The 14,860-nt window shown below is 34.5% G+C and overlaps 1 pseudogene across 1 annotated transcript in view; it reads left to right on the forward strand.

Annotated features, from left to right (window-relative positions):
• Positions 1-2,304: 2,304 nt before the first annotated feature.
• LOC308264029 (zinc finger protein ZPR1-like) overlaps positions 2,305-14,860 on the forward strand; it is a 96,657-nt pseudogene continuing 84,101 nt past the window's right edge. Inside the window, exons 1-2 of the transcript in view lie at positions 2,305-2,387; positions 14,066-14,144. The product of the transcript in view is annotated as a zinc finger protein ZPR1-like (transcript). The remainder of the gene's footprint in view (positions 2,388-14,065; positions 14,145-14,860) is intronic.

A 14,860-nucleotide genomic window follows, 5' to 3' on the forward strand; every position in this document is an offset into this window, starting at 1 on the left:
ATTCCTGTTGACTGCTCTGTTTTTTTCTGCTCTTCTCATGTCACATTTATTCCTCAATTCCTCAACTTGCTTATCCTTGACTGTTACAATTTCCCTTTAGAATCCAATCATTGTCAAATCCAGTGACTATTATTTTAGCTTTTATTCTCATTAAATTACCTCTTCTACTTGATGCTACTGAAGACAATGTCTTGCTTTGAAACTTTTAGTTTAGTTTCTATGATATTGCATTTTCTGGTTTTGCCTCATCTACTGCAGTGTTTCTTCCCTATTTATTTATGTTCTGTGTAAGTTTCCCTTTCATCCATTCATGAACCTTTTACCACCACTACCACAGGCAACCACATATACTTTTGTTTGCAGTTTCTCAAAATTTTTATAAGTGGATTTAAAGAGCAAATATAGTGTCTTTCTGCCCTAAGCTTCTTTAGCTCAGACCAACTAGAAAATTTATTCTTGTCATTTTTTTCTAATAGCATTGTTTTTTTGATAAGGAGTGTTCTATTGTATAGATTCATCACAGCATATTTCTTCATTCATATTTTGGTGTGTGTTTAGGTCGTTTCTAGTTGTGAGCTATTACAAATGAAGCTATTTTTTCAGCAGAAAACTATAAATTTGAATGAAGTTTTGGTGAAGTTTGTTATTTATCTTTGTTTTTTATATTTTATTTTTATTAGCAATAATAATCACATATGTTTATGGAATAGAATGTGATGTTTTGATGTAGCTGAATTTGTGGAGTGATTAAGTTAAACTTATTAGCACATTATCACCTAAGCTGATTTTAATTTTTTGTTATGAGAACATTTAAAATTTACTCTCACAGCAATTTTTGTGAATTATAAGTTTGGTCTAACAACTTTTAAACATTTTCAAAACTCAATCACAAAGATTTTCTATTTTTTTGTTGTTTAACATTAAATTGTATAATTGTGTATTTTTTTACATTAGTGTATAATTTTGTGTTACATTGTGATTTTAATTTCCAGTTAGCTATTGACTAATAATGTTAAAACTTTATAATTTTAATCTTTGTGTTTGTATGATGTATTGAATTAAATAACAGTGCTATTTAAATCAATTGACTCTCCACACATATATATGCTCTAAACTTTCTGTTCTACTGTTACAGTTTTATATATTCATGCCAATGTCATTCTATCCTGATTAGAGTTGCCTAATAAATTTCAAATTTAGGTAAGTTCTTCCAACCAGTTTTGATACTCAAATAGTATTTCTATTTTATTTATTTTTATTTATTCATTTATTTATTTAATTTGGGTTGCTTTGGATGGATCCCAGGACATTGTACCTCCCAGCTACACCCCCAGACTTATTTTTATTCATTTTTTTTCTTTACATCATTTTTCTATTTATTTATTTTTATTTATTTATTTTTGCAGTACTGGGGATGTAACCCAGGAGCATTTTTCCTCTGAACTACACCTCCAGTCCTATTTTTTAGTCTTTTTTTATTTTTTATTTTATTTTTTGGCAATACTGGTGATGGAACTCAGGGGCATTCTACCTCCAAGTACACTGCCAGCCCTATTTTTTTATTCTTTAAGTTGAAACAGGGTCTCACTGAGTTGCAAAGAGCCTTGCTAAGGAGCTGAGGCTGTCGGCAAACCATGATCCTCTGGTCTCAGCCTCACAAATGCTGGGATCACAAGCCTAAGGCACCACACCAGGCTGAATTTCTTTGTTATTTAAATTTCCAGACTTCCGGGAGATGGCGACCAAGAAAAGCGGCATTTACGAGTTGCGCTAACAATTGATCTCTATTACCACAAAATACGCACTTTTCATAGTCAGAAAACATCACCAGCAGAGAAACAAAAACTTTAAATACAAGGGACAGAAAGAAGAAAGTCTAGAAGAATAGCCAGATGCCAGAGAGGAAACCAGCCCGCATTGCGGCGGCTGGGCTGTGCTGGCACCATCTTCCCTTGCAGTGCTGGGCTCCAGAGAGGAGGGGGACTCAGAATGGAGCTCAGAACCAGAGAGGAGATATGGCAGCCTCACCACTGAGAGAGCGGCAGCAGAGCCATACTGCCGGCGGAGGCAGAAAATTCACTGGATAGCTCGAGATCAGTGCGCTCAACAACCCACCAGGCTCCAGAGAGGAGGGGTGGACAAGGATCTGAGGTGAGCATCTGCGGAACAACCGAGTGGAATTCAGCACTTTTTTCAGCACAAGGAGCATCTAAAGCTCCCAGGGCCAGGCTCAGCACGCCCTCCAGGAACTCAGAGTGAAGCTCAAAACCAGAAAAGAAATACACCAGCCTCATGGCTAAAGGCATGGCGCGCTGCCATATTGCTAGCAGTGGTGGCAGTGAATTCACTGAGTCCACAACAGCTCCAGAAGAGCGCTCTCAACAACCGTGAGTCAAATTGCAGCCCCTAAATGAGAAATCCAAGTACTGCACCCCCAGGTACTTGAACAGCTTTTATAATCTCCCTGGGTCTGACATTTTGCAGTCCAACCCAGTGAAGGAGGAGTGGGGATACAGATAACACACCCTAGTTGCAGCTCCCTGTGTAAAAACACCCAGCCTGACATGCCCATGGTCTCACGCAGCCTCAATTAACACCCTGGGTCAGAGACTTTGTGATACAAGCCAGTAAAGGAGTAGTGGTGACTGAGATACCACAGACTCAAGATCCAGAGCACCCAAAGTGAAGTCATAGTGACCCAGGGAAGAACCCAGAGAAGGCACAAACTTATGAAATCATGGAATAGAGGAACAATAATGGAGCAATGAATGCCCACAACCCCACAACATCAAAACCTGATAACATAGAAATTCAGAGATATCTAGAAGATCAAATCAGGAAAATAATTGTAGAAATAATACAGGACTTTTGAAAAGAATTTAGAGAGAGTCTAAAAGAGATAACGAATGCAATCATTGAAATAAAGTCCTCAATTCAAAGTACAAACAATCAATTAGACCACATGGAGAATAGAATCTTGCTCCTAGAAGATGCTAACTCCAAAAATGAATGCATAGTTTATAATTTAGAAAAAAAATCCAACAGCAGGAATCTGACGTTGAAAAATATTGGCCCATTTTAAGAGACTTAACCTAAGAATAATTGGAATAGAGGAGAGAAAAGAAGGTTAAACCAAAGGGATCAATAATCTCTTCAAGGAAGTAATAGCAGAAAATTTTCCAAACATAGAGCAAGAGGTCAATACACAGGTCCAAGAAACTTATAGAACTCCCTTTAGACAGGATCAGAAAAGAGGTTCCCCACACCACATAATTTTTAAAATGACTAATGTGGAAGCCAAGGAGAGAATCTTAAAGGCAACAAAAACAAAAGACTAAGTGACATTCAGAGTCAAATGAATTAGGATCACTCCAGACTTCCCAAACCAAGTCATGAAACCAGAAGGGCTTGGAGTAACATATTCCAAACTCTGAAAGAAAACAACTTCCAGCCAAAAATTTCCTACCCAGCAAAACTATCTATCAAATTAGATGGGGAAATAAGAAGCTTCCATGACAAACAGAACTGAAGGAATTTATGTCTTCAAGACCAGCGCTAGGGAAAATACTCAAGGAGATGAACTACAAAGAAGAAACTTGTAATACATGCCAGAACCAAAGAAACAAGATTTCCCATCCAGCAGACAACTAAACAAAGAAGAATAAACAGTACCTCAAACAGAAATTGAATCTTAAGATGTTAGGAATTAAAAATTATCTCTCAATAATCACACTGAGTGTAAATGGCCTCGACTCCCCAATAAAAAGACATAAAGTGGCAAAATGGATTAAAAACCAGAATCCATCCATTTACTGCTTACAAGAAACACATCTTACAAGTAAAGATAGGAACAAACTCAAAGTAAAGGGCTGGAGCAAGGTAATTCATGCTAATGGAACTCGAAGGCAAGCAGGAGAAGCAACTATGATATCAGACAAGTTAGACTTCAAACCCAAACCTACTAGAAGAGACAAAGAAGGTCATATTTTACTGGTAAAAGGAATAATCCAGCAAGAGGAAATAACAATAATCAACATCTATGCCCCAAACATAAGTGCAGCTATACTGGGAGACTTCAAAACACCTCTCACAACCCTAGACCGATCTGCCAGACAAGGTCATTAAAGATACCTCAGAACTAAAGAACACCATTAATCAAATGCACCTATTGTATACATATAGAATATTTCACCCAACAACAGCGGAGTTTACATTTTTCTCAGCTGCTCATGGAACCTTCTCCAAAATATATCACATCCTGGGACACAAAATGAGCACTAGAAAATGTAAAAAATGTTATACACTTCCCTGTGTCAATTCAGACCATAATGGAATGAAACTAGAAATCAACTATAAGAAGACCCAGAGAAACAACAGAAACATGTGGAGACCGAACATCACACTTCTGAATGAAAAATGGGTCATAGAAGATGTAAAAGGTGAAATCAAGAAATTTCTAGAAACAATAAAAATAAAGATAAAACCTATCTAAACCTCTGGGACACTTCAAAGGAAGTATTAAGAGGAACATTTATAGCACTGAGTGCTTACATAAGAAAAACAGAAAATCTTCAAATAAATAACCTCAAACCCCTTGAAAAGCAGGAACAATTGAACCCCAAAGCCAGTAGAAAACAGGAAATTATTAAAATTAGAGCAGAAATTAACAAAATAGAGAATAAATATAATACAGAAAATCAACAAAACCAAAAGCTGGTTTCTTGAAAAAATTAACAACATAGATAAACCACTAGCCAACCTAACTAAAAAAAAGAGAGAACCCCAATTATGAAGATAAGAGACGAAATAGGAGACATTACTACTGACAGTTTAGAAATCCAGAGGATTATCAGGAACTACTTTGAAAAAATATACTCCAACAAAATGGAAAATCTGGAGGAAACTGACAACTTCCTAGATAAATACCACCTTCCTAAACTGAGTCAAGAAGATATTGAACACTTAAACTTACCAATAACAATCAAAGAGATTGAAACAGCAATAAAGAGCTTACAATCAAAGAAAAGCCCAGGACCAGATGGTTTCCCAAGTGAATTCTATAAAACCTTTATAGAAGAGCTAATCCTTATACTCCTCAAACTATTTTGCGAAATAGAAAAAAACGGGACTCTCCCAAATAATTCTATGAAGCCAACATCACACCAATACTCAAACTGAATAAGGACAGTTCAAGGAAGGAAAACTACAGGCCTCTATCTCTGATGATCTTGGATGCAAAACTATTAAACAAAATACTAGCAACACGCATTCAAAACCACATCAAGAAAATCATACACCATGACCAGGTAGGGTTCATCCCAGAGATGCAAGGCTGGTTCACCATCCAAAAATCAATCCATGTAATTAACCATATAAACAGAATTAAAGACAAAAAACACATGATCATTTCAATAGACGCTGAAAGGGCATTTGATAAAATCTGACATCCATTTATGATATAAATACTGCAGAGAATTATAATAGAAGGAACATATCTCAATATCATAAAGACAATCTACAATAAGCCTACTGCCAACATCATATTAAATGGGGAAAAACTTCAAGAATTTCCCCTAAAAACAGGAATGAGGCAAGGTGTCAATTATTACCACTTCTCTTCAATATAGTACTAGAGACCCTAGCCAGAGTAATAAGCCATGAAAAGGTAATCAAAGGAGTACAAATAGGAAAAGAAGAACTCAAACTTTCACTATTTGCAGATGACATGATACTATACTTAGAAAACCCAACAAACTCAACCAAAAGGCTTATAGAACTGATCAGTAAATTCAGCAAAGTATCTGGATACAAAATCAATCTTAAAAAATCAGAAGCTTTCCTTTACACCAACCATAAATCCACTGAAAAAGAAATTTAGAAAACACTTTAACTCAGGATCTCCCACAAAAAAAAAATACTTAGGAATAAACTTAACCAAGGAGGTAAAAGATCTCTACAAAGAAAATTATAAAACATTGAAAAAAGAAATTGAAGAAGATCTTAGAAGATGGAAAGATCTTCCATGTTCATGGATTGGCAGAATAAATATCATTAAAATGGCCATCCTTCCAAAAGCGATCTACACATTTAACGCAATGCCCATTAAACTACCAAGAACATTCCTCACAGACATAGAAAAGTCAGTCCTTAAATTCTTTTTGAATAACAAAAAGTCCAGAATAGCCAAAGTAGTTCTCAGCAACAAAAACCATGCAGGAGGAATCACAATACCTGACTTTAAACTATACTACAAAGCCATTGTAATAAAAACAGCTTAGTACTGGCACAAAAACAGATACATCGACCAATGGAGCAGAATAGAAGACCCAGAAACAAGTCTATACACTTTCAGCCAATTGATTTTTGACAGAGGGGCCAAAAACATACACTGGAAAAAAGATAGCCTGTTCAACAAATGTCTTGGCAAAACCAGTTAACTATATGCAGAAAATTGGAAATTAATCCCACTTTCTCACCCTGTACAAAAGTCAATTCAAGATGGATCAAAGACTTGGAAATCAAACCAAAGAGACCTTGAAGCTCCTTGAAGAAGGCATCGGTCCAACACTGCAACACATAGGCACAGATAAACACTTTCTCAACAAGACTCCAAAGGCACAAAAAATTAAAAGGTGAATCAATACATGAGATTGCATGAAACTGAAGAGCTTCTGTTCAGCAAAGGAAACTGTCAAGAACCTCAATCAAGAGCCAACAGAATGGGAGAAGATTTTTGCGACCTACACCACTGATAGAGGACTAATATCTAGAATATACAGAGAACTCAAGAAACTCAACACTAAGAAAACAAAGCATCCAATAACAAAATGGGCAAGTGAACTAAATAGACACTTCACAAAAGAAAAAATTCAAATGGCTAATAAATGCATGAAAAAATGCTCAACATCATTGGCAATCAGAGAGATGCAAATCAAAACTACCCTGAGATTTCACCTAACTCCAACTAGAATGCCAACCATTCAAAACACAAATAACAACTGATGCTGGCAAGGATGTGGAGAAGTGGAAAGTCTAAAACATTGTTGGTGGGATTGCAAATTAGTGCAACCACTTTGGAAAACAGTATGGAGAATCCTCAGAAGAATGGGAACAAATCTACCATTTGATCCAGCAATACCACTTCTGGGTATCTACCCAAAAGTTTGGAAACCAAGCTACCAAACTAATGCATGTGTATCTATGTTCATAGCTGCACAATTCACCATAGCCAAACTATGGAACCAGCCAAGATGTCCATCAACAGATGAATGGATTACAAAACTGTGGGATATCTACACAATGGAATTTTACTCAGCCATTAAAAAAACCTCAGTTATATAATTTTCAGGAAAATGGATGGAACTGGAGGACATTATGCTAAGTGAGATTAGTCAGTCACAAAAAATAAGAAATCAGAAGCTTTCTCTAATATGTGAAAGCTAAGGAGAAAAGGGTCATAGGGGTACTTTAGATGAAAAATAAAATCCTACAGAGGAGCAAACAAGACAATCTAAAGGAGGAGAAAGGAGGAGGAAAAAGGAAAATCTTTAAAACACACAATGTAGTTAAACATATCGAAGTCAACCACTAAGCCAAGCAAGGGAGGGAGGGATGGGGAGGGAATGGGGTGGGAATTGAGTAGGGGTTAAATCAGTGATGTACACACAAGTTTTTTACCCAATATAATGTATGAATGTAATGCACCAATAAAAAATTTAAAAATAAATAAATAAATAAATAAATAAATTTTCAATTGTTTGTTGTAGAATACTGACATAAATATAGTATAAAGGTTCTGTTATCTGTTTACTGTTATTCATATTTAAATCACAAAAATATTGGGGGTTTGGTTTCTATATTTGTGTGTGTTTGTGTGTTTGTGTGTGTGTATGTGTGTCTCTTTCTAGACATAAACTGGCTTATTTTCCAAAGTAAAGACATAGGCACCAGAAAAGCTAAGTAGCGTCCCCCAAGACTCCGACCCGCAGGGGCTTAGAGAACGACACAGACACCTTTTCAGCTGAAATATGGATCCTTAACATGTCTCTTAATATGTCTCTTCTAATATGTCTGACAATGCGTACAACAAGCACAATTTATATCAGCATCATAATCCCTCCTTCTATTCCCTACCAACCCCAAGCTTCCACAGCTAGGGCATGCACACTTCTGACTTTCTCATAGGCAGGCTGGTGGTAGGCGTCACTGATCATTCTGCAGGCACGTAGCATGGCACACTGCGCATGCTCAAGGAGACGTCCATCTTGTGAGTCTCATGACTTGGCTGCAAGCCTAGGCGCCATCTTGAATCCACGCTGGCAACAAGCCTGGGTGCCATCTCGGTCCAGCCGAGTGGGCCCCGACAGCTAAGAAAATCTTGCTAAAGAAAAATAAAGTTGGAAGAATCACTGCATAGCTACAGATATAAAGACTGTTGGATTGGCAAAATGATAGACACATAGGCCAATGAAGCAAAATAACAAATCCAGTAATAAAATCATACAAATGTACTCTACCAATTTTTGACAGTGGTATAAAGTCAGTTCAATAAAGGAAGAAAAACTTTTTCAAAAATTGATTTTTGAAGCAAAATAATGAACTTGAAGACAAATTTCATAAATTATTTAAAATTAATTCAAAATAAATCATGAACTTAATCACAAATTATAAAATTCTGGAACTTCTAGAAAAATACAGTAAGTATAGATAATCTGAGTCTTAAAACATTCTTAGTCTTAACACTAAAAAGCACTATCTATAAAATGAAAACTTGAACTCCACAGTAATTTATAACTTTTCCTCTAAGTCATCATAAAGAGAATGAAAAGACAAGCCACAGATGTGGAGAAGGTATTTGCAAACCACATAAGTAGGTTAAATAATGCCCCCCAAGAGTTTTTAAAAATCAATTTTAGCAATCTATTAATGTTACCTTATATAGCAAAAGGAAATTAGAAGATGTGGTAAAATTAAAGATCTTAACTTATGGAGGAGGGTTTTTAGGGGTAACTTAATCAAAGGTTTTTATTAAAAGAGGACAGGAAGACCAGACTGTAGGTAGAGAGTTTGATAATGGTGGTAGACATTGGAATGATGCAGCCACTGTGAAGTGTCAATTAACACAATTTTAAGACCCTACTATACATCGATCAAAATTCTTTCAAAGTAACATTTTCAAATGCTGTCAACTAGGTGCAGAAAATAGGTCACTCATATAATACTGGTGCAAATGTATAATTTCCACTCTAGTAAACATTTTGACAGTTTTTTTTATAAGGATAAACATGCAATTATCCAATAACCAAGCAATTTTATCTGTGGGCATTTGTATCAGAGAAAACATGGTTGAAGACAAAATCTATACATGAATATTTATGGCAAGTTCATATGTATTAGATAAAATCTGGAATTAGTCTAAATGTTCTTTAACCAATGAAATAATAAGCAATTTTTATGCATACATACAATTAAATATTACTTAGAAATAAAAATGAATTAACTATTGATACATGCTACAATTTGGATGCATCTTCAGGCAATTAACCTAAGTAAAATAAAGGATAACATACTGTATCATTTCATATATATGTATATTACATATACATATAAATTACATACATATATATACATTTCATATATATATTTTGGGTTTTTTTGGTGGTACTGGGGTTCCTGGAAACCCTTCTACTCCCAGGCTACACTCCCAGACCTATTTTTTTGTGTGTGTGAAGATTTAAAGAAGTTTATTAGAAAGATAGAAATAGAGAAAATAGAAATACAGCCCCATGCCAAAATGGCATAGGGGGGTGACTCGAAATGAATACACCCCAGGCCTATTTTTATACTTTTTTATTTGGAAACAGGATCTGCGTGATCCTCCTGTCTCTGCCTGCCAAGTGCAGGGATTACAAGCGTGAGCCACCACACCCGGCCATATATATTGTTTATATATAATTTTTGAAATGGCTACATTTTAAAAATGAAAGAGAAATTAGTAGTTGCCAATGGCTGGTGCCAATGGCTGGACAGAGGCAAAAAGTTAGCCATGACTGAAAAGGCAATCCAAATTATCCATGTGGTAATGGAACTGTTGAGTATCTTTACTGTGGTAGTAACAGAATGGTATGTATATATGCACAAAGACACATGAGAAAAAGAAAACTGGGGAACTCTTAAGATCATTCGATTGTATCAACATCAGTACCTGGTTGTTATGCTATAGGTTCCAAGAGAATCTATTTGAGGAACTAAGACCAATTGGCATATACACGAATCTGCTCTGTAATCTTTCATATAAATATGTGTGAGTCTGTAACAGAAATTTAAATTAAACATACTATGATAGTTTTAATGAATCCATGTGAGCTTCTTTGATATACTTCTTTAGGAATTATCATCTTTAATGAGAGTCCCACAATTTCAATTCCAAAACTTCAAGAAATACATCTTTTCTTATAAAAGTTGTAAATATTGTAATTTCAATTTTTAGCTTTTAGTGTGTGCTTATCTAGTTTACTCTTGTAAAGGATGTCTGTTTAATAAAATTTTGCTAGTGATTGTAAATATATTGTTTTTGGAAGGATAGAAAATGTATATGCTGATTGAGAATAAATTGGTACAAAATATTTAAATCATAGTGACCTAAACTTGGAATCAATCTTATGTTTAAGTCATTTATTCTTGCCATAGTAACATATATCTTGAGGATAAGCCATAATTAAGATCATTTCAATATCACATACTGCTGGGCACAATCCATGCAATCTTTGATGATAATAAATTATGAAATATGTATTTACTATTCAGGGGTTAATTAATCTGTCATATAAACTGCATGGTCATTAAAATATTGTGGGGGAGTTGAACACATAATTAAGCATTCCTTACAGACCATTTTATAAATTGCTATCTCAAAATTTCTGTCACAAAACAAGCTGCACATAAGGTATATGTGATATCAAAGGATGAAATAAGCCAAAGACATTTGAAGTACAGTTAAAATCAGTTAAACTACAACAAAATATCAAAAGCCCCCCTCCCTTAATATACAATTTTAAACTCAAAGTAAATGAATTATGCCATCCTATCAGTTTTATGATGATAGATGCAGTGCTTTATAAGAACACAATCCTTTCTTTTTCAGTGTAAATCATCATATTCATATTCATTTCTTAGATTCTGATTCAAAAATTTTAGGTATGATTTAAAGAAACATTGCACAATAATTGTACTTCATAGATATTACTCCAATCTGCTGGCCTGTATATTGTTATTAAATAGAAATAAACTTGACAATTTACTTCATATTTGTTTTCTGACTTGAATTATCTGAATAAATAAAACTGCTTAAATTCAGGTATATGTGCGTGTGAAAAATACCTATGTAAATTTCAATGTCCACATTAAAAAAGGGTATATTTGATCTGAAGGCCTAGTATAAATAAGGATTGCAATTACTGAACAGTCATTCTGCTTTCCTTTTTGTTGTTATCCTAATAATATTTTACCTTCATTACTGTAAATGCACATTATCTCACTTTCATACACATTTACAGATAGGAAATATTTTTAAATACTTGGATATATTATATATTGTTCTTGATATAAAAACAAGTCACTTGACAAAGAAGAATAGTAGGAGAGAGGCAAAAGTCTGTGTGTCTAAGTGGGAAAGAATTGCCAAAGCTGACCTGGCAGAACAGGTGGATACAGAGATCTCAAGGGTGCTGTGATTGTTAATATTAGTTACATCCAAAGATAGACTTAATCACTAAGCAAAATCTACTTTATTTTACATTGTTTCTTTATAAGCAGTAAGAAAGTAAAAGAAAAAGAAAAAAATGGTTATAGAATTATTTACAAATTTATTTATTTCCAAATCTATGGGTTAGTGAAACAATCATTTCACAAGGTAAAAATCTACTTTATATAGATCCTCACAACATGCAATATAGTAAACATGGAAAAAAGTACAAAAGAATATCATTTAGCTCAACTTGATTTCAAACTATAAGGTAATTATAGTTTTAGTGAATGCTTCTTCCTGGAAATAGAAAATATTTAGTAATTGTATTAATAAGAAATATTATGAAAATGATGTATGGCAGTTTGAGAAATACTATGAGGAAGGAAAGGAAATTCTTAATTATCAAAAAATATGATCATTTGTGATCAACAGTCTAATTAATAATTATTTATGGGTTCTGGGCTCATACCTACTGTATTCATATCCCAATTCACCACTTACTACCTGTGTGAACCTGCACAGGTACATGGCTATGATGTGTCTCAGTTTATTTCTTATAAAATAGAAATAACAATTTTAACACTTAGTTCATCAAATTGGTATGAGGATCATGCAAGATAATTTACACTAAGAAATTTAGAATAATGTGGTACTGAGTAGACTCACTAAGTGGTAGCTGCTATAACAAGTTAGTATTTGACAACAATATAAGGAAACAGAATTAAAAGGTAAAATTTTTTTAAAGATTTACCAAATATTGGAGAGGTAAACATATAAATAATAGACCAAAAACTAGTGCTAGGGAATGATTTGGAAGGAGCAAATCCTAATAAGATTGCTAAGGAAGGAAGATTTTAAAGAGCATATTTTAACCTCAAACTTAAAAGTTTAATAAGGTTTCAATATAAAAAATGTGGAAGATGAAAAATATTTCTAAGACAAGACAGACCTATCTCAGTAAATTGTGTTCCTGGGGGTGGGGGGAAAATAATGTAGTTAATGGAGCTTAAAGCTTATAAAGGGTGGGAATTGAAGCTATAAAATGAGACTGAGGAAATCTTGCTTTGAGATGGTTACTGTGCAGTTTTGTTGGTTGTGGAAGAAGTATCTATTTTGTAGTCACATTCTATATTATAGAGATAATTTAAGTATGGAAACTATATTTTTGCTGAACTTCACCTAAATGGGGCCATGGAACTAGTTCCTAACAATGGAATGATATTTGTACATCACTTCTGGTTCAACGATTACCAAGAGATGTTTTCTCCACTGTTATCTTCTGGAAAGAACTTTGAAGACCTAGAGGAAGCTGGTACCGAAGACAGAAGGACCCTGTGTTCCTGCTGGCCACTGAAACATGCATGTGTTAAATAGATCATGTTATCTTATCTAATAATAAAAATGTTTTATTTTATTGTTATAGTCCTCTGAATGTGTTCTAGGAAGGCAATTCAAATAACATCACTGGAGAAAGCTTATTCTGGTGTAAGGGGCTGACTATAGAGTCAAGTAGTTAAACATAGGGAGAGTCCTCAGGAACTATTCAACTAATTCTAAAAGAGTTGGGAAGTGTGAAATTGAGGAGGCAGTATAAGAATGAATCAAATTGAACTGTGGGAAGAAGGACTGACAGTATTTAGTGATGGGGGAGGGAGAGTCAATGAGAAACAAGAGTGGAAGCAACAAAAGAGATTCTTTTTTTCTATGACCAGATTTAAAAAGTCACAATATAGAAAACTGTTAGCAAAATACATGATGTTAAGTTATAAGTGCTATTAAGAATTGATGGGAAGCCCCAAGAACTGGGGAAAAAATGGCAAAGGAGCATTTTCTAAGCCTATTATAAAGGCTTTTTTTTTTCATAAGGAGTGGATTCTTGCAAAAATCTAATTTCTTAAAATTCAAATATTTCATAATTTGCCAATGATGTTAGCTATTAATTATGACATCTCAATATTTTGTAAGAAAAAATGAAGGCATGTTTCAAAGAAAAGTATTTATAGATAAATAGATCCTTTGTATTACTTTTGAAATATAGATTCTACTATAAAATGTTTGGAATTATATAAGAACTAAAAATATTCCAAATGACATTTAGCATTATTTGTATAATCTAATTAATAAAATGTTCTTATAAAGATATACAATTATAAATCTTAGATAAGGCATACATATTTTGTGCTACTTGTTTCTGAAATGATTATAGGTATGTTTTGCATTTTCGATTAAACGGACAGGTAGCATCTTTTTAATGTAACTTTCAATATTCCAAATTTAAGACAATATTTCTCCTTGCATGCTCTTCCCTACTCTTCCCAGGATCTTTGATTTCCCCTCCTGTGATATTTCATCTGATGCTGAACAGCATCGTCTCCACATCGGGAGCATTGGCAACTGCGTGAGTCTATGCATTGCTGTTTCTGAGTGCTTATTCCGTGTCCACTGCTGATTTGCATAGAGTCAGCTGTCACTTTGTGCTTCCTCTGTGGTTTCTGTGCGTTCTTGACAGCTGCTTCAATAGCACTTTACCACTGGATTGGCTGTGAGGAGGAGAATTTGTGACATGCTCAGATTCTGATGACACAGCAAACTGCAAATTACCCATTGGCAAAATGAAGTCTGTTGCTGGCAAATAGTCTCTGGAATTCTGTAATAGGCAATCTGGGCATTGCGGTACTCCAGCACGGCAGATGCTGTTGTGTAAAACAGTCCCATATTCTAGTAGTCAGAGTGGTAATCAGCCATAGCAAGGTATTAATGACTGCCCCCGTAAACACACACAGCCTTCCCTTCCTCCAAGTGACTCTGTGGGTCAGGAGCAAGCTAGCAGAGAGGCTGGTTTAAGGCTTGAGGCATTGTCATTATCCTTGCATATTCCTTGTTTATGTTCCTCTGATTACAGAGTTTCTCTAGTCTTGAGTATATATATATATATATAGTTATACCAGTTTTGAGCTAATGAAAGTGCTGATTTAATGAAATAAAATTAATATTATATAATTTCACTATTAAAATATAGTATAACTTAAGATGAAAGTGAGAAATATAGTCTTATACCCTAGCATGAAAGCTCTAAAGGCACGATAGAAATAGATGAAAGGTGCTTAAATCAAA

This window comes from Muscardinus avellanarius (genome assembly GCF_963383645.1).
Source record: "Muscardinus avellanarius genome assembly, chromosome: 6".
NCBI lineage: Eukaryota > Metazoa > Chordata > Mammalia > Rodentia > Gliridae > Muscardinus > Muscardinus avellanarius.